The sequence below is a fragment of the Hyperoodon ampullatus genome (genome assembly GCF_949752795.1).
Source record: "Hyperoodon ampullatus genome assembly, chromosome: 7".
NCBI classification, from domain to species: domain Eukaryota; kingdom Metazoa; phylum Chordata; class Mammalia; order Artiodactyla; family Ziphiidae; genus Hyperoodon; species Hyperoodon ampullatus.
This window is the reverse complement of record NC_136920.1, coordinates 111,362,074-111,381,591: the sequence shown is the minus strand read 5'-3', so window position 1 is coordinate 111,381,591 and position 19,518 is coordinate 111,362,074.

Sequence of the window (19,518 nt, the reverse complement as noted above, 5' to 3'; positions counted from 1 at the left end):
CCCAAGACCATAAACCCCTAAATACTTCAATAATGTGGTATGTCCCTGAATTTTTGTAGGGTTTTTCTCCTACCTTCTGGAGCACAAATGCTTTACCAAAGCATCCAGAATATTTGCCAGTTCTTGTTCATCAGATCCCATTAACATAATGTAATCAATATAAGGGAATAATGGTCTTCTGCAGAATTTCCAGATAATTGAGGTCCCTTTGAACTAAATTATGACAAATAGCAGAATTAATAGAGTCTTGAAGTAAGATTTTGAAAGTGTACTGTTGACCTTCCCTTATGAGTAAAATCTGGTTCTGATCTTCCTTCATGATGGATAAGGAAAAGAATGCATTTACCAAATCAATAGTCACATACCATGTAGGCAGAACAATGTTAATCTATTCTAGCAAAGATACCACAACCAGTGTAGCAACTGCTTTAGGTATCTTACCTGGTTAGGTTTATGGTAGCCCGTCATCAGTGAAGTTGCAAATGAGAATTAAACCAATCCAACAGGTTGTTCTGAAGCAGGAAGGACTCCTCAGAATTGTCCCAAATTGAGTCAAAAGGGCCAGACTTTTAGATGCCCTCCTATAAGCCAATCATTGGCAGAATCTTGTCTGCTGGGCAAAGTAGTTTAACCTTGAACGATATAGTTCCCTGAGACCAAGGGACACAGCTATGTGCCAATACTAACCAATATTCTCAGCAACTGGGGAAATTTATGCCTGAAAAAGAGGACATGTGAGTGAAGCATGATAGTGTCTAGTACATTTTTTTGCCTTGCCTTTGATGGTAAAATGTTGCCACCTGGCCTCAGCTATTCCAGGATCCTATAATCCACAGCACTACTAGGGGTCCAAGTTCTGACAGCATGTCTGAGCTCTCAGTGATACCCATGCTCCCCTACCAGTGTATCCTTTTCTTTTTTTTAATGTTTTTTTAAATTGTTGTGAAAGTCACATAACATAAAACATACATTTTAACCATATTTAACTGTACAGTTCAGTGGTACTAAGTACATTCACATTGTTATGCAACTCTCACCATCATCCATCTCCTGAATTTTTCACTTTCCTAAACTGAAACTATGTCCCAATTAAACACTAACTCCCCATTCCCCTTCCCCACATCCCCACCACCCTGGCCCCTGGCATCTACCAGTGTACTTTCTGACTCTATGAATTTGACTATCCTAGGTATCTCATGTAAGTGGAACCAAACAGTAGTTGTCTGCACCTAATGTATATTGGAATGCAGTTTTAAGGTTAACTTAATATATGTCCTGTAAACAGATTGTGCCTTCTTTCTTTTCTTTTGCCCCCTGTGTTATAATCTTTATTGCCTTGGTAAATGAAGTATACTAAGGAGCATGGGAAGCTAATGACTTTTCTCTTCTTGTATAAAAGACACACTCTAGCATTCCCACTTTTCTCATTTGTTGGAAGAAGGAAGTTGTATCAATAGCATCTCTGCTGTATTTAATGAGGAATATTTTTCTCTAAGCTTTCAAATAGAAATGCTGTTTATAAGCATTATCTCTTATGTCCACAGAATGTCATAGGAAAATTCTTCATGTTGACAAATTTTTCCTAATCCACCTTTATATTCCATCCCCTTGATCTAGGACCCTCAAGATTTCCTCTCACTCATACTCTTCTAAATCTTGGCAGTACATGTAAGCCAGGTTCTGTATCCTCCTTGACATATATAATTTATCCTCCCTTGGTAGCTCAATACTTTCCAGTTGGATTATTCAAATATTTGACCTCAATTAAATATTGAAGTGGTCAGGAAAGGAGATGGAGGCAGAGCCTAATTAGAGAAAGCATTGTCTTAAAAGGAATTGCCTTACTTGAGTGTCTTCAAGCAAGGGGGAAGGAACCTTCTATATCCCAACAACGGGTGGTAGGCCTCTTTTGCAGACCCAGAAGGTTTGGAGGAGTCTAAAGTTCCAAGGGTCTCGAGTACCTCTATCCAAACACCCTCATTCTAATTTTCAAGATCCCACTCCTTCCTTGGTAGGGCTAACCTTGGTGTAGAAAACTTGTCTAAGTTGGGAATTCATCTTTCTGTGATGCTCTTCCACTCTGTGCCTGATCTTCATCTGTGTTTCTCCTCCAACTGCAGGAGAAAAGAATTTATTTAAATGATATCTTGGAGGCCCTCTGACTCTCATGATTTTCTTTAAATAGTCGATTAATAGATATGACTAATCATTTTCTTTTATCAATCAATCACTGGTGCTTATTAAGAGCTACCCATTTCCACTCTTCTCCTAGTTACTATTTCTCCCATACCTCTCAATTGCTAAGACTTTTATTCTGGAATGGGTTCCAGAATACCATGGATAAAAGTCTTAACAACTGAATGGCTAGCACATACCAAGAAGTATCAACAGTGTATTTACCTCCAGTGACAGTATCCACTTTGCCATACAGCTGGTAAATAGTCCAGTTCCAGACTCCCATCCTTACAGTCTACTTCCTAGCCCAATATAAGGATCTATGTTCAAATTATTTATTGGTGTACATGTTGGAAAATTGGCAATAGTAATAGGTTCAATGTTTTTACTGGGCTTACCCATTCAAAATATTAGGACAAAACATTTAGGGATTCACAGCTTGGCCAAAGTTTGTGTCTGCTCTCTGATTTTGCTTTCAATAAATCTCAAAGTCTTTCAACATACTGATATTATAAAAGACTCCCCAACTTCAGACTATACTACAAAGCTACAGTAATCAAACAGTATGGGACTTGCACTAAAACAGAAATATAGATCAATAGTACAGGATGGAAAGCTCAGAGATAACCCATGCACATAATGTCACCTAATTTACAACAAAGGAAGCAAGGAAATACAATGGAGAAAAGACAGTCTCTTCAATAAGTGGTGCTGGGAAAACTGGACAGCTACATGTAAAAGAATGAAATTAGAACACTCATTAACACCATACACAAAAATAAACTCAAAGTGGATTAAAGACCTAAATGTAAGGCAAGACAGTATAAAACCCTTAGAGGAAACATAGGCAGAACACTCTTTGACATGAATCACAGCAAGATCTTTTTCGACCCACCTCCCAGAGTAATGGAAATAAAAACAAAAATAAACAAATTGGACCGAATGAAACTTAATAGTTTACATAGCAAAGGAAACCATAGACAAGACCAAAAGACAGCCCTCAGAATGGGACAAAATATTTTCAAATGAAGCAACTGACAAAGGACTAATCTCCAAAATTTACAAGCAACTCATGCAGCTCAATATCAAAAAAACGAACAACCCAATCCAAAAATGGACAGAAGACCTAAATAGACATTTCTTCAAAGAAGATATACAGATTGCCAACAAACACATGAAAGAATGTTCAACATCACTAATCATTAGAGAAATGCAAATCAAAACTACAATGAGGTGTCACCTCACGCCAGTCAGAATGACCATCATCAAAAAATCTACAAACAATAAATACTGGAGAGGGTGGGGAGAAAAGGGAACCCTCTTGCCCTGTTGGTGGGAATGTAAATTGATGCAGCCACTATGGAGAACAGTATGGAGCTTCCTTAAAAAACTGAAAATAGAACTACCATACGACTCAGGAATCCCACTATTGGGCATACACCCTGAGAAAACCATAATTCAAAAAGAGTCATGTACCAAAATATTCATTGCAACATTATTTACAATAGCCAGGACATGGAAGCAACCTAAATGTCCATTGACAGATGAATGGATAAAGAAGATGTGGCACATATATACAGTGGAATAATACTCAACCATAATAAGAAACGAAATTGAGTTATTTGTAGTGAGGTGAATGGACCTAGAGTCTGTCATACAGAGTGAAGTAAGTCAGAAAGAGAAAAACAAATACTGTATGCTAAAGCATATATATGGAATTTTTTAAAAAAGGTACTGGGAAGGACAGGTATAAAGATGCAGACATAGAGAATGGACTTGAGGACATGGAGGGGGAGGGAGAAGCTGGGGTGAATTGAGAGTAGCATCGACATATATACACTACCATACGTTAAATAGATAACCAGTTGGAAGCAGCAGCATAACACAGGGAGATCAGCTCTGTGCTTTGCGACGACCTAGAGGGGTGGGATAGTGTGTGTGGGAGGGAGGCTCCAGAGGGAGGGGATATGGGGATATATGTATGCATATGACTGATTCACTTTGTTATACAACAGAAACTAACACAGCATTGTGAAGTAATTATACTCCAATAAGGATGTATAAAAAATTATGAAATCAAAATGAAAGGAATGAATATAAAGAATAGATTGAAGTGCCCGGTCTCACATTTAGGTCTTTAATCCATTTCGAGTTTATTTTGGTGTATGGTGTTAAGGAATGTTCTAATTGTATTTTTTCCCGTGTATCTGTCCAGGTTTCCCAACACAATTTATTGAAGAGAGAATCTTTCTTCCATTGTAAAGTCTTGCCTCCTTTGTCATAGATTAGTTGACCATAGGAGCATGGGTTTATTTCTGGCCTTTCTATCAAGATCCATTGATCTATAGTTCTATTTTTGTGCCAGTACCATAAAATGCAAATCAAAGTTGCAATGCGATATCACCTCACACCAGTCAGAATGGCTGTCATCAAAAAATCGACACACAATAAATGCTGGAGAGGGTGTGGAAAGAAGGAAAGCCTCGTACACTGTTGGTGGAAATGTAAATTGATGCAGACACTATGGAGAACAGTATGGAGATTCCTTAAGAAATTAAAAATAGAGCTACCATATGATACTGCAATCCCACTCTTGGACATATAGCCGGGTAAAAACATGGTCCATGCACCCCAATGTTCATTGCAGCACTGTTTACAAGAACCAAGACGTGGAAGCAACCTAAATGTCCATCTACAGAAGAATGCAGTACATGTATATGATGGAATATCGTATAATATCACTTATGTGCAGAAACTAAAAGAAAAATGATACAAATAAACTTATTTACAAAACAGAAGCACGCTCACAGACTTACAGAATAAAATTATGGTTGCCGGGGGTGGGGGGAGGATGGGGGAAGCGATAGTTAGGGAATTTAGGATTGACGTGTTCACACTGCTATATTTAAAATAGATAACCAGGGCTTCCCTAGTGGTGCAGTGGTTGAGAATCTGCCTGCCAATTCAGGGGACACAGGTTCGAGCCCTGGTCTGGGAAGATCCCACATGCCGCAGAGCAACTAGACCCAAGAGCCACAACTACTGAGCCTGCGTGCCTGAAGCCTGTGCTCTGCAACAAGAGAGGCCACAGTAGTCACAGGCCCGTGCACTGCGATGAAGAGTGGCCCCCGCTTGTCACAACTGGAGAAAGCCTTTGCACAGAAACGAAGACCCAACACAACCATAAATAAATAAATAAATAAATAATAAATAATTTTTTTAAAAAATAATAAATAAAATAAAATAGATAACCAATAAGAACCTACTGTATAGCACAGGGAACTCTCCTCAATATTCCTTAACAACCTAACTGGGAAAAGAATTTGAAAAAGAATAGATACATGTATATGTATAACTGAATCACTTTGTCATACACCTGAAACTAATACAGAATCGTTAATCAACTGTACTACAATATAAAATAAAAAGTTAAAAAAAAGAATAGATTGAAAAACCAAAAGACAATGCAGTACAGAAAAGGAACAAGGCAATTATTTTCAAGCTTATTTGATCTCTATGTCATTTATATCCCACAGTCAAAAATATTCTGTCACCTGTTATTCAGCATAGTTTTGTAAATTCAGGAACTGATTTGTTAAATGTTTTCTCAAAATTACTTATAAATGAGTCATTGAAGACTATAAAATATGTTGTGGCATTCTTGGTAAAAAACTGTTTAATGCAAAATAAGTAAACTTCTGGTTGTCAAAATTAAGCTTTGAAAAATAACAATATATATTAATGTATTATATTAATAAATGCAAGATTAATAAAATAACATAAAATATTAATGTATGCATTCATCTTGATTAAATCATAATTCAATCTTCTTTTTATTCTTGGACAATCTGGACTACTATAATATAAAATAGTATTACAAATAGGTTTATATGTATATATGTATATACATATATATTATATGATTTATAAGCCATATTACTTGTTACTTAATCTCTCTATCCCTCAGCTTTCTCATCTCTGATATGGAAATAATCATATTACTCTATTCATAGGGTTGTGGATAGAATTAGCTGAGTAACATATGTGAACCTCTTAGGGCAGTGGCTACCATATTGGAGGTACTCAAATGTTACCTATTATTATTTTATTCTCTCCAAAATTAAATACATATTCAAAGATCCTCGAGGAAAGAGTTATGGCATTTCATCTTCGACACTATTATAGTATGTCTCACGGAGAGGCTATGATTTGTCAAAAACTAATATAACTGACTTCTTATAATAAACCAGTGTCTGGTGTTTTCGTTTTGTTTTAATGGGAAAAGTCTGATAAAAAATAATCTCCCAGTCATGTTTGTAGTGTGATTTGATAAACTTTAGAGCAGATTATCATATCTGCTACAATCTTGCTATCAGTTTAAGTGATTATTTTCTGTTCTTACAGATATCAATTTAGGAACACCATCTCATGAAATCACAAATATCAAACATATTTTAGAGTTGAAAAGGGCATTTATAGCCATCTAATTCAAATTCCCATTCAGAGCATAATTTACATTGTAGAGTCTACAATATTATGATAGGTTCATGCTCAATTTAAATATTTCCCATATGATGGACATGTGTTGTTTTGCCCTCTGATCATATCTTCTCCCTTATTCTAGCAAGAATACCCATACTTAAAGTTTTGTTGGAACACACACACACACAAAAAAAAAAGAATACCCATACTTTTCTTCCATGTGCCTCCTCTACCTCATTTCACCTTGTATGGTTCTTAGGAAGGACCCTTGTCTCAGGGGTAGCATAAATAACCCAGGACCAGCTCATCAGCCTATTGAATCCCCCCATCCACAGTTACTGACTTTGGGATAGATATGTGACCCACATTAACCCAAGAATACTGGGAAGAGTCCCCCTTTTCTACCAACTTATACATGGGAGGAAATGGGTATGAGCTACTGGTGGCTATTTTGTAGCCTTCTTTATGGTCTGTGGAACAGAATATGTTGGAAAGCAGAAATAAGAGATGTAGAGAAACAGGTTTTCAATTGCATAGTGTGAGTCTTTGAATTATGTTGCACCTGAATATATTATTTTCAGCTGAGTGAGCCAATAAATTTCCTTTTTGTTATTGTGGTTTTGTTTTTATTTTGTCTTTAGCCAGTGAGTGTTGATTTTTCTGTCACTTGCAAATAGAAGTATGATAACTGACACATCAAATAGATGTCTTCATATATTATTCTTACTTTTAAGGTGTCATTGAATTGAAGGAAGAACTTTTTATCTCTCTCTATCCTAGACCCATCAATTCATTTTGAACTTGGGGCCAACTTTAACCTCTGCAGCTAAATTAAGCATCTCCCTGCTGTGTACATAACAGTTTGGCACACAGGGAACCCACAGTGACAGCTGATTGATATATTATATACAAGAATTTAAATTTCCAAGTTTATATGGAAGATTAATAGTCAAATTGGTTTACTAAATATCATTAATAGAAATGTCTCTTGCAAGGTTAACAGCATTTTTGTCTTTTTCCTTCAAAAATCTGTAAAAATATTTAGCAGATAGTAGATCTCTGTTTGAAACAGAAGCCCTTTAAATAAGCCATAAAAAAGATTTTAAAGAGTTAAAAATATTTATATTTTAAAACACCCTTGTTCATAATCACTAAAATGGTATAGTATGGTAATGAAATCAGTATCTGGCAGGGAATTAACCAAAATATGCTTAGATGTAAATGACTAGGAATAATAATATCTCCATCATTGAACAGCTATATATATTTATTAGGATGTAGGCACTATGCTAAGTGCTTTAATAGCATTATTTTATTCTTCTAACAATCTATAATGTACGTACCAAAAAATGATCTCTCTGAACCTCAGTTTCTTCATCTATAGAGTAGTCATAAGCAACTTCCCAAGATCACATAAATAATAAATGTAGAAATCCAAGCAGGCTTACCTCAAAGTCCATGCTGTTAATCCGAAGCTCTAACCAATATATCTAGCATGTAGGCAAACATTCTGAATGGTAAATCTTTTAAAGAAAAATATTTTATTTTTTATTTAATTAACCTCAATTCTCTTATTTTGTCCAAACACATTCAACTTCTTGGAGTGATACTCAAGAGCCTATAGAATGCACTTCCATCCCATAAATATTTTCATGCTCTCTTCAATTTTTTGGCATCGTTTCAAGGTACCATAATGAATACTAAATAATGATGTCTAAAAGTACAAGGGAGTTCACCATAGGTCAAAATAATATGTCAAGAGGCCATGGGAAGAGAATGTTACTGAGTCACTCAACTTTTAAAAAACTATTTTTGACTTCTCTTACAGCATGGGGATCTTTATACATAGATTTTCCAGCAATTATGACAATTTTGCTTAATTCTAGTCTATCTTCCCTTTAAGAAAAGTTAACTGTAATATAAGCTAGAAAGTGATAAGTAATGCAAGAGAGGAAAACTGCACACAGATGTGAATAATTAATCAATGTAAGTTGATATGGGAATCAAGATATAATTTTTCTTCTTAGGAAAATAAAAGTTTATTTTTAAAAATCAATGATCTCCTTGCATGTCAGGATGTTTCACATTGAGATAGTAGAGAAACCTCTGGTTTCCCTCCATAGGTGTTCCTGTCAGTGTGTGCCATTCATGGATCCCAGAGATACAGCTGCTGCCATTAGTGAGTTATGTACTAACCCCAGCTTCTGGAGACAGTACATTCCAACAGCTATTCCTAAGGAGTTTTATTCATGATGGCAGAAATTTTCATCCTTCTTGCCCTCACATAAATCCCCATGTCTGACACAGTGGCTGGCCCAGAGTAGGGATTCAATAAATAGTTTTTGAATAAATTAAATAAGGTATAGTTCTTAGCAACTGCTATGACTCCATTTGGCAGCAACCACTAATGAAACCTGCCTTCAGCATCTACTTGCCTTAACCACTCTAAATTTTAAGTATTTCTTGCCTCTGGGACAGCTTTTAGATTTCCAGTAGCTGGACGGCTCAAGGGTAATTTCTGAGCACATTTCTGTTGAACAATTCAAGAAATAGCCCTTGTTGAGCCCTCTAGGTAAAATCCTACACAACTCCTTTAAACAGCTCTCTGGAATGGATCCAAAGCCCTGTGGAACTATAATCTGAGCACAAATCTAAAATCCATGTGTGACATGTGCACACAAAGTCACATGCTAGCTGTCAGTTTCTAATTCTTGTGTGCCAGCTCAGAGCACAATTCCCTTGACTCTCTAAGGGAACCCTTTGATAGTTGAAGTTATCAATAATTTAGTTCATCAAGTATATACTGAGTGCCTACTATAAAGAGGCATTCTTCTGGATACTTAATGTATGGCTCATAGATTTCTCCTAAGGACTTCAAACCCAGTTAAATGTGGGAATTAGCAAAAACCCCAGAATCCCCTTCACATATGGTTTGATTTCTTACACTTATATAGCACTTTGGAATCCACAAACACCCTTACATATATTTCCTAACTTAGAGCTTCTCATTGGTTCTGTAAGGTTGACATAAAATATTTCCATTTTACAGATAAAAAAATAACAGAATAAGCATGTTGCCTAAGGTCACACCAACTCCTAAACTCCTTAGTAACCAGAAAACAGCAGTGCTTTTTTTTTTTACTCAAGTCAAGAGACATTTTCCACTAGATCTTTCTGTCTACTCTCAGGGACTATAAATTTTTTGTTGTTGTTATTCAACGTAGGTTTTTTTAATTGATTTATGTACTTTGTCTTTTAAGCACCTCATCTATTCGAGATATTGGAAATACAGTGTGTATATAGCATCTTTTCTCAAGGCTGTTTTACATTATAATGGGACAAATAGAACACATATAGATATTGATAAACTAAAACAAAGTGAAACATGCCATAAAAGAGCTCCAAAAATAAAAGTATATGAGAGATCACTTCCAGCTGGAGAAAGAGCAAGTAAGATTTTCTGCAAACAAGACACTAGAAATATGTGACTAAAACAAACAAACAAAAAAAATACATTTAATGATCTTTGCAAAACATCCCAATATTTTGGTAAGTTACAAGCTAAGGAAAATATGGAAGAAAACTATGACCCATTTAAAGTTCATGACATTATTCTTGCATCAGAAAAAACCCTGAACATGAAACACAAATGCATAAATTCCCACACTGGCAAACTGTGGGTGCTAAGTTAATAGAGGAGCTCCACCCACTCACCACCAGTGCAATTTCCATTGGAGAAAATTTAGTCTAAATTGGTAGAAGATTATAAGCTTCCCAATTTAGCTGACTGAAAACCCATCAGAGATAAATCTTAATGCTGGCAGAATCATCATCCTCCTGGTTAAACTGCATGTGTTAAGTGTATTTCATATTCGGTTCATTCAGTTGATTACACATAACACAAAAAAAAAGTGGCACAGTCACGTACAATCCAAATTTGAATCAACTGTGAGCATATCCTTAGTGCCAATGTAATTATGGTTGGCTTAGATACCAGGTGGAAACTCATCAACCAATATCGTCCCCTTAGAGAGAATGTTTTCACCAAAATTGTACTTGAATCAATCAGCCTGCCTTATTTTTCATGTCTGATTTTTCTCTTCCAATTTTAAAGTATTTTTCTGGAACCAAGAAGGGACATGATTTTGTTTTCAAGAGGCAACGTTTTTAGCTAATAGCTATGGTTTTTGTTATTGTTTTGGGTTTTGGGCTTTTTTTTTTTTTCTTTTTAGTTACGTGTCTCTAAGGACAGTTAGTATTTGTTTTGATTTTTCTTCCAATGTGCCATTAAGATAGAAGAGAAGAATCATTATTTGAAAAGTTTTGAAACATTAAGATTAAAATACTCAAAACCATTGGAGCAGAGCGCTAGTGGCTCCTTAGAAACAGGAGCCCAGATTAAGTGAGGACAGGAAGCTACAGCAGCACAGTTAAATGAGCTATAAAGCCTATAAACTTATTTTGTGACGATAACCAAAATTTAGATCATCAAGATGCCAAAGGATATTGTAAATAAAGCAGTTCTAGGTACATCACATATTTGTAGAGTGCTTTGTAATTTGGAATCTTACAAATTTTCACAATCATAATTTTGGATGTTTTCTCTATGTGCTTTATATCTGAAGCAGATATTTTCATTTTTCAGTTGTAGAAACTAAAGTCCAGAAGGGTAGGTGTTGACCAAAGTCATAAGATGAGTTGGTGGGGGAGCAAGGATGTGAATCTTGGGCTTCTGGGTCCCAGTCCCAGTGCCTTTACACCATCCTACCCTCCTCTTGAGTGGTTTCAAAAATTCCAAAAATGAGAGTAGACCTGGCTTCTTTCAAAGTTAAGCAGTATGAAGGGATGTCCTTCACTCAGCGGAAGAGATCTTGAGCAAATGAATTTGAAACTGCCAGGAGCAAATGTTTTCACATTATTTAAATCCTTTTTAAAAGATAAATTAAAGCTACTCAAAGAAAAAAAATAGAAAATTTTTTTAAAAGTTCAATGTTGAGAAGGGTTGGGGTCGCTGAATGACAAATGGAAAGTTAAAGCTGGTTTAGGGACATTTTATGGCCAAATGAGTAAAAAAATAAGCTATTTTATTAAAGTTAATAATAATTGAGAACTTATTTTTTACCAGGCACTGTACTAAGTACTTTGAGCACACATCACTGAGTCCTCACACTATGAAGCAGGCACTACTGTGATCTCCATCTTACAGATGAGGATATAAAGGAAAACAGGTTGAGGAATTTTCCTAAAGCCACAAGCTGAAAAGTAGCAGAGGAGGAAGTCTGAGTCCAAAGTCTAAAGTTCTAACAACCATACTTCCTCTTCTAGCTACTAGTTATTGAATCCAAACTATGTCAGTAGCATACAGTTATGTTACTACAGCCTTGTTATTCCTAAGAATCCTGAAATAGGTATAATACCCACACACTTTATACTTGGGAAAACCAAATTTTAAAGACTAAGTGGAAAAAATTTAAAAGTCTGAGGAGGAACTTCCATCAAATTCAGAAAAGAACAGAAGAAACTGTTCTCACAGGAGCCTGATAAAGGAGACTCTGATGAGAGAGAAAGGAAACTTTGGCAGGAAAATGAACTGCATGTTGAGTAAAAGAAGGTATTTAAGTGCCCATGTCACTTAGCTGTTTATCAGTGACCTGGCAAGAGTCATTTCAGTTAAGCCATTTTGGGGAGGGGATATAAATCAAATTTCAGTGGGTTAGTGAATGCATGTCAGGTGAAAAAGTACCAAATATAGTGTAAAGGAAAGACAAGAGGGCAGTAGCTAGATGGGAACACAGGCTAAGAGATTTTTACTGAATAAAGCTATTTGAACATGTTTAAATTGAGATGGCAAAGACTCTATGAAGGGAGAGATTTAAGAAACAAGAAGAGGATGAGGTAACCAAAGAAACTAAATCCTGAAAGGGGGGAAGATAGGTGGAATTCACAGCACTTGTGGGGGAATTTGCCTAGGCAGGGTGAGGGCCGGCCATTTCAGGATGTCTGCTATGTCAACAGGAGGATTGACGAAGCGGAATAAAATGCAAAATACTAAAATAGTTTATTTTGATAGGTGAAGAGGAGGAGACATTAGTGGTGGAGAGCCATCTGAGCATGCAGGGTCATGGGAAGACTCTGGAGTTCAAAGGATGAGAAAACCTCTATCAACTAAAAGCAGATCAAAGCTTAATTTCAAAACACTGGTCATATGGAATAGGATTAGTAACAGTTTGTCATTTGGGGAAGTACAACATGTAAACATCACTGTATCCCAAAGAACACTCATGTATTTTGGGAAAATAATTATTAATCTTCACCATATTATTTTAAGACAGGAAAAATTATTGTGGATCATTTGTTATATGGAACTGCTCCCACCATGAAATTTTAATAATTTTTTTCCAAATTAATTTTTCTTGTAATGTGCCCTGTTTGCCTCTGTGTCTATTCCTTTTTTATATACAACTTTTAAAGTTTACTTTCCACTTACAGTTATTACAAAATATTGGCTATAATCTCTGTGTTGTGCAAAACATCCTTGAACCTATCTTACGCCCAATAATTTGTACCTCCCACTCCCCCACCCCTATATTTCCTCTCCCCTGCTCTCTCCACTGGTAACTACTAGCTTGTTCTCTATATCTGTGAGTCTGCTTCTTTTCTGTTATATTCACTATTTGTTTTACTTTTTAGATTAAACATATAAATGATATCATACAGTATTTGTCTTCCTCTGTCTGACTTATTTCACTTAGCATAATGCCCTCCTAGTCCATCCATGTTGTGGCAAATGGCAAAATTTTGTTCTTTTTTATGGCTGAGTAGTATTCTATTGTATATATACCAGATCTTCTTTATACATTCATCTGTTGATGGTCACTTAGGTTGCTTCCACATCTTGGCAATTGTAAATAATGCTGCTATGAACATTGTGGTGCATGTATCTTTTCAAATTAGTGTTTTTCTTTCTTTCACATATATTCTCAGGAGTGGAATTGTTGCATTGCAAGGTGGTTCTAATTTTAGTTTTTTGAGCAACCTCCATACTGTTTTCCACAGTGGCTGCACCAATTTATGTCCCCACCAAAAAAGTACAAGTGTTCCCTTTTATCCACATCCTCACCAACATTTGTTATATGTGTTCTTTTTGATGATAGTAATTCTGACAGGTGTGAGGTGATACTTCATTGTGGTTTTGATTTGCATTTCCCTGAAGATTAGCCATGTTGAGCATCTTTTCATATGCCTGTTGGCCATCTGGATTTCCTCTTTGGAAAAAGGTTTATACAATTCTTCTGTCCATTTTTAATCAAATTTTTGTGGTTGTTTGTTTGTTTTTGATGTTGACTTGTATGAGCTGTTTATATATTTTTAGTAGTTTTTTGGTTGTGTCTATAGAAGTTTCTATGTATAGTATCATGTTACCTACAAGTAGTAACACTTTTACTTCTTCCTTTCCAATTTGTATTATTTTCATTTCATTTTCTTCTCTAATTGCTGTGGCAAGGACTTCCAAAACTATGTTGAATAAAAGTGGTAAGAATGGACATCCTTGTCTTGTTTCTGATCTTAGAGGAAATGCTTTCAGCTTTTCACCATTGAGTATGATGTTAGTTGTAGTTTTCTCATATATGGCCTTTGTTATGTTGAGGTAGGTTCCCTGTATTCCCAGTTTCTGGAGAGTTTTTTATCATAAATAGATGTTGAATTTTATCAAAAGCTTTTTCTACTTCTACTGAGATGATCATATGGTTTTTACTCTTCAATTTATTAATGTGGTGTATCTTATTGATTTATTTGCAGATATTTAAAACTCTTTGCATCTCTGGGATAAATCCCACTTGATAGTGGTGTATGATCCTTTTAATGTATTGTTGGATTTGGTTTGCTATTATTTTAGACAGGATTTTTCATCTATGTTTATCAGTGATATTGGCCTGTAATTTTCTTTTCTTTTTTTTTTTTTTTTTTCATATCTTTGTCTGGTTTTGGTATCGGGGTAATGGTGGCCTCATAGAATGCCTTTGGAAGTGTTCCTTCCTCTGAAATTTTTTTAGAATACTTTCAAAAGGATAAGTATTAACGTTTTTCTATAAAGCCATCTGGTCCTGAACTTTTGTTTTTTTGGAGTTTTTTAATAACTGATTCAATTTTATTACTGGTAATTGGTGTATTCATATTTTCTATTTCTTCCTGGTTCAGTCTTGGAAGAAGATACCTTTCTAAGAATTTGTCCATTTCTTCTAGGTTAGCCATTTTATTGACATATCGTTGATCATAGTGGTCTCTTATGATACTTTGTATTTCTGTGGTGTTGGTTGTAACTTCTATTTCATTTCTGATTTTATTGATTTGGGTCCTCTCCTTTTTTTTTCTTGATGAGTTTGTGAAAGGCTTATCAATTTTATCTTTTCAAAGAACAAGCTTTTAGTTTCACTGATCTTTTCTATTTTTTAAGACTTTATGTGATTTATTTCTGCTCTGATCTTTATTATTTTTTTCCTTCTACTAACTTTAGTCTTTGTTTGTTCTTCTTTCTCTAGTTGCTCTACATGTAAGGTTAGGTTGTTTATTTGAGGTTTTTCTTGTATTGCTATAAACTTCCCCCTTAGAAATGCTTTTGCTGCATCTCATAGGTTTTTGTTCATCGTGTTTTCATTGTCATTTGTCTCTAAGTATTTTTTTTATTTCTTCCTTGATTTCTTCAGTGATCCATTGGTTGTTTAGTGGCATACTGATTAGCCTCTACATGTTTGTATTTTTTGAAGTTTTTTTCTTGTAATTTCTACTCTCATAGCACTGTTTTTGGAAAAGACGTTTGATACAATTTCAGTTTTTTTAGTTTATTGAGGACTGTTTTGTGGCCTAGCATGTGATCTATCCTGGAGAATGTTCCATATGCACTTGAAAAGAATGTGTATTCTGCATCTTTTAGATGAAATGTTCTATATATATCTATTAAACCCATCTGATCTAATGTGTCATTTAAGGCCATTGTTTCCTTGTGGATTTTGTCTGAATGATCTGTCCATTGATGTAAGTGACAAGTTAAAGAAGCCCTCTACTATTATTGTGTTACTGTCAATTTCTACTTTTATGTCTGTTAATATTTACCTTATATATTTAGATATTCCTATGTTAGGTGCATATATATTTACAACTGCTATATCTTCTTCATGTGGATTGACCCCTTGATCAATAGGTAATATCCTTCTTCATCTCTTGTAACTGTCTTTATTTCAAAGTTGATTTTGTCTGATATGAGTATTGCTACTCTAACATTCTTCTGATTTCCATTTTCATGGAATAGTTTTCCATCCCCTCACTTTCAGTCTGTATGTGTCTCTAGATCTGAAGTGAGTCTCTTGTAGGCACCACATATGTGGGTCTTATTTTTTCTATCCATTCAACCACTCTATGTCTTTTGGTTGGAGCATTTAGTCCATCTCCATTTAAGGTAATTATCGATACATATGTCCTTATTGTTATTTTGTTAATTCTTCGGATTTGTTTTTGTAGGGTTTGTTTGCCCTTTCTTCTTCTTTTGTTCTTTTCTCTTGCAATTTGATGACTAATTTTAGTGTTAGGTTTGAATTCCCTTTGTGTGTGTGTATATGTATCTATCATAGATTTTTAGTTTGTGTTACCATGAGGTTTTTGTATAGCAGTCTATATATATACGTGATTTAAGTTGCTGATCTCATAATTGAAAATGTATTTTTAAAACCCTGCACTTGGGCTTCCCTGGTGGTGCAGTGGTTGAGAGTCCACCTGCCGATGCAGGGGACATGGGTCCATGCCCCAGTCTGGGAGGATCCCACATGCCACGGAGTGGCTGGGCCCGTGAGCCATGGCTGCTAAGCCTACACATCTGGAGCCTGTGCTCCACAACGGGAGAGGCCACAACTGTGAGAGGCCCATGTACAGCAAAAAAAACAAAACAAAAAACAAAACAAAACAAAAAAACCCTGCACTTGTACTCTCCTCCTCTCATGATTACTGTTTTTGATATTATATTTTACATCTAATATTTTTTATGTATCCCTTAACTGCTTATTGTGGATATAAATGATTTTATTACCTTTGTCTTTTAAACTCCTTACTAACTTTGTGTGTGGATGATTTCCTACTCTTACTGTATGTTTGCCTTTACTTGTGAGCTTTTTCATTTCATAATATTCTTTTTTTTTTTAATTTATTTTATTTATTTATTTATTTATTTTTGGCTGTGTTGAGTCTTCGTTTCTGTGCAAGGGCTTTCTCTAGTTGCAGTGAGCGGGGGCCACTCTTCATCGCGGTGTGCAGGCCTCTCACTGTCACGGCCTCTCTTGTTGCAGAACACAGTCTCCAGACGCACAGGCTCAGTAGCTGTGGCTCATGGGTCCAGTTGCTCCACGGCATGTGGGATCTTCCCAGACCAGGGCTCAAACCCGTGTCCCCTGCATTGGCAGGCAGATTCTCAACCACTTCACCACCAGGGAAGCCCCATAATATTCTTGTTTCTGATCATGCCCTTTTCTTTTTCACCCAGAGGAGTTCTTTAACATTTGTTGTAAAGCTGGTTTGGTGGTGCTGAACTCTTTTAGCTTTTTCTGGTATGTAAAGCCATTGATCTCTCTTTCAAATTTGAATAAAAGCTTTATGGAATAGAGTATACAAGCCTTGTGGAATAGAGTATACAAAGTAGGCTTTTCCCTTTCACCATTTTAAATATATGGGCCACTCCCTTCTGGCCTGCAGAGTTTCTGCTGAAAAGTAGGCTTATAACCTTATGGGAGTTCCCTTGTTATTTGTTGATTTTCCCTTGCTGCCTTTAATATTCTCTCTTTATAATTTTTGTCATTTTGATTTCAGTGTCTTGGTTTGTTCCTTATTGTGTTCATCCTGTATGGGAATCTCTGCATTTCCTGGACTTGTCTGGTTGTTTCCCAGGTTAGGGAAGTTTTCGGTGGAGTCAGGGTCCTGAGAACTCCAGGGCTGTTGCCTGTCCACTGGAGTGTAAAGCCAGGTCCCGGGGTAAGTGCTTGACTACTGGCAGGCAGAGCTGATTCCTGGATTCTGGGTGGAGGGGCTAGGGATCCCAGAGATTGTTTTGGATCATTGGTGGGGCTTGGCTGGTTCCTGACACAGTTGGGTATGGGGTCCAAGGTGTCCCAGAACTTGCATTGCCCTACTCACGGACAGGGCCAGGGTTCAGCTGACCCCAGGGTAGGGTCTGGCCTGCTGTTGGTGGGCTGAGTCTGCAGGCTTCAGGATCATAGTTTTTGTACCTGGTATATAACCCCTGGTGCGTGAGGCTGGTCTAGAGGCTAGTGATGGATTTCTGGAAGGAAGGGCTAGTGTTTGCCCATAGGTGGGTGGAGCCGAGGTTTGGCCCTCTGGTTGTCAGGGTCATGTCTAGGGGCATGTCTGGAAGTAGATGTGGGCTCAGGAAGTCTTTAGGCAGCCTGTTTGTTGATGGGTGGGGCTGTGTTCCTCTCCAAATAGTTGTTTGGCCTGAGGCGTCCCAGCACTGGAGCCTCTAGGTTGTTGGGTAGGGCTGGGTCTTGGCACTAATGAATCAAGATGGCAGCACCAGCAGCAGTGTTCATGTGATAGCATGTTCCCTAATATGGCTTACACCAGTGTCCATGTACCCAGCGTGAGGAGCAGCCACCCCCCTGCCTCTCCAGGAGACTCTCCAAGAACAACGGGTAGATCTGGTCCAGGCTCTTGTCATCTTATTGCTTTTGCCCTGGCTACCAGTGTGTATGAGATTTTGTGTGCACCCTTTAAGAGTGAAGTCTCTATTTCCCCCACTCCTGTAGGGTTCCCAAAATTAGCCCCACTGGCATTCAAAGCCAAATGCACTGGGGTCTCATTTCCCCAGGCTGGGGAGCCTGATGTGGGGCTCAGAACTCTCACTCCTATGGGAGAACCTCTGCAATATAACTATTCTCCAGTTTGTGGGTTGCCTACCCAGGGATATGGGATTTGATTATATTGCAAGTCCACCCCTCCTACTTGTCTCATTTTGGTTCCTTCTTTATATCTTTAGTTTTAGAAGATCTTTTCTAGTAGGTTACAGTCTTTTTCATCAATGGTTGTCTCACAGATAGCAGTGATTGTGGTGTGCTCGTGATAGGAGATGAGCTCAGGATATTTCTACACCATCATCTTGGCTGCTCCCTCACCTCTCTGTCTATTCTTCCTGCTAATTCAGCTCCACCTCCCAAGTAGTTCAGGAAGGCCTACTGGTCCACTTAGAGGCAGCTCCCAGTTAGCCCACCCTATACCATTCATACCAGGAATGACCTCTCGTCAGTCCTCTCAGACTGTGACCCCTCCTTGCTCAAAGCATGGTCTGCAGGCCAGCAGCCTAGGTCTCCCCAGACACACCAAGTCAGAATCTGCATTCTTTCAAGGTCTCCAGGCCAGTCTTGTACACATTACAGTTTGAGAAGCACCAGTTTAGACTTCTCTTCACAATCTGTCTTAACTTTAAGTCTGCTTGTTTCTATCCCTTCCAATTTCCACTTTAAATTTCTGAAAGAAAGGAGATTATTCCTCATTCACATTGTCTACAACATATTTGCCTCTGGAATATAGTACCAAATGTTTTTAGCTCGGTGTAGGCAATTCTTCACTTCATTTTCAGGTTAATCTTCTGCTATTAACAACTATCTCAACCCAAATTTCTTGGTTCAAGCCACAGTCATGCACCTCCACCCAAAAGCAAGCCATGTGCTGTCATGTTACTATCATTTTTGCCATGTTGTTCTTCTGATCCCTCCTAATCCTTTTCCTCTTGATGAACTACTAATCATCATAAAATTCTATTGTTACCTGTCTTATAAAGCCTTGTCCAACCACCTAATATGCAGG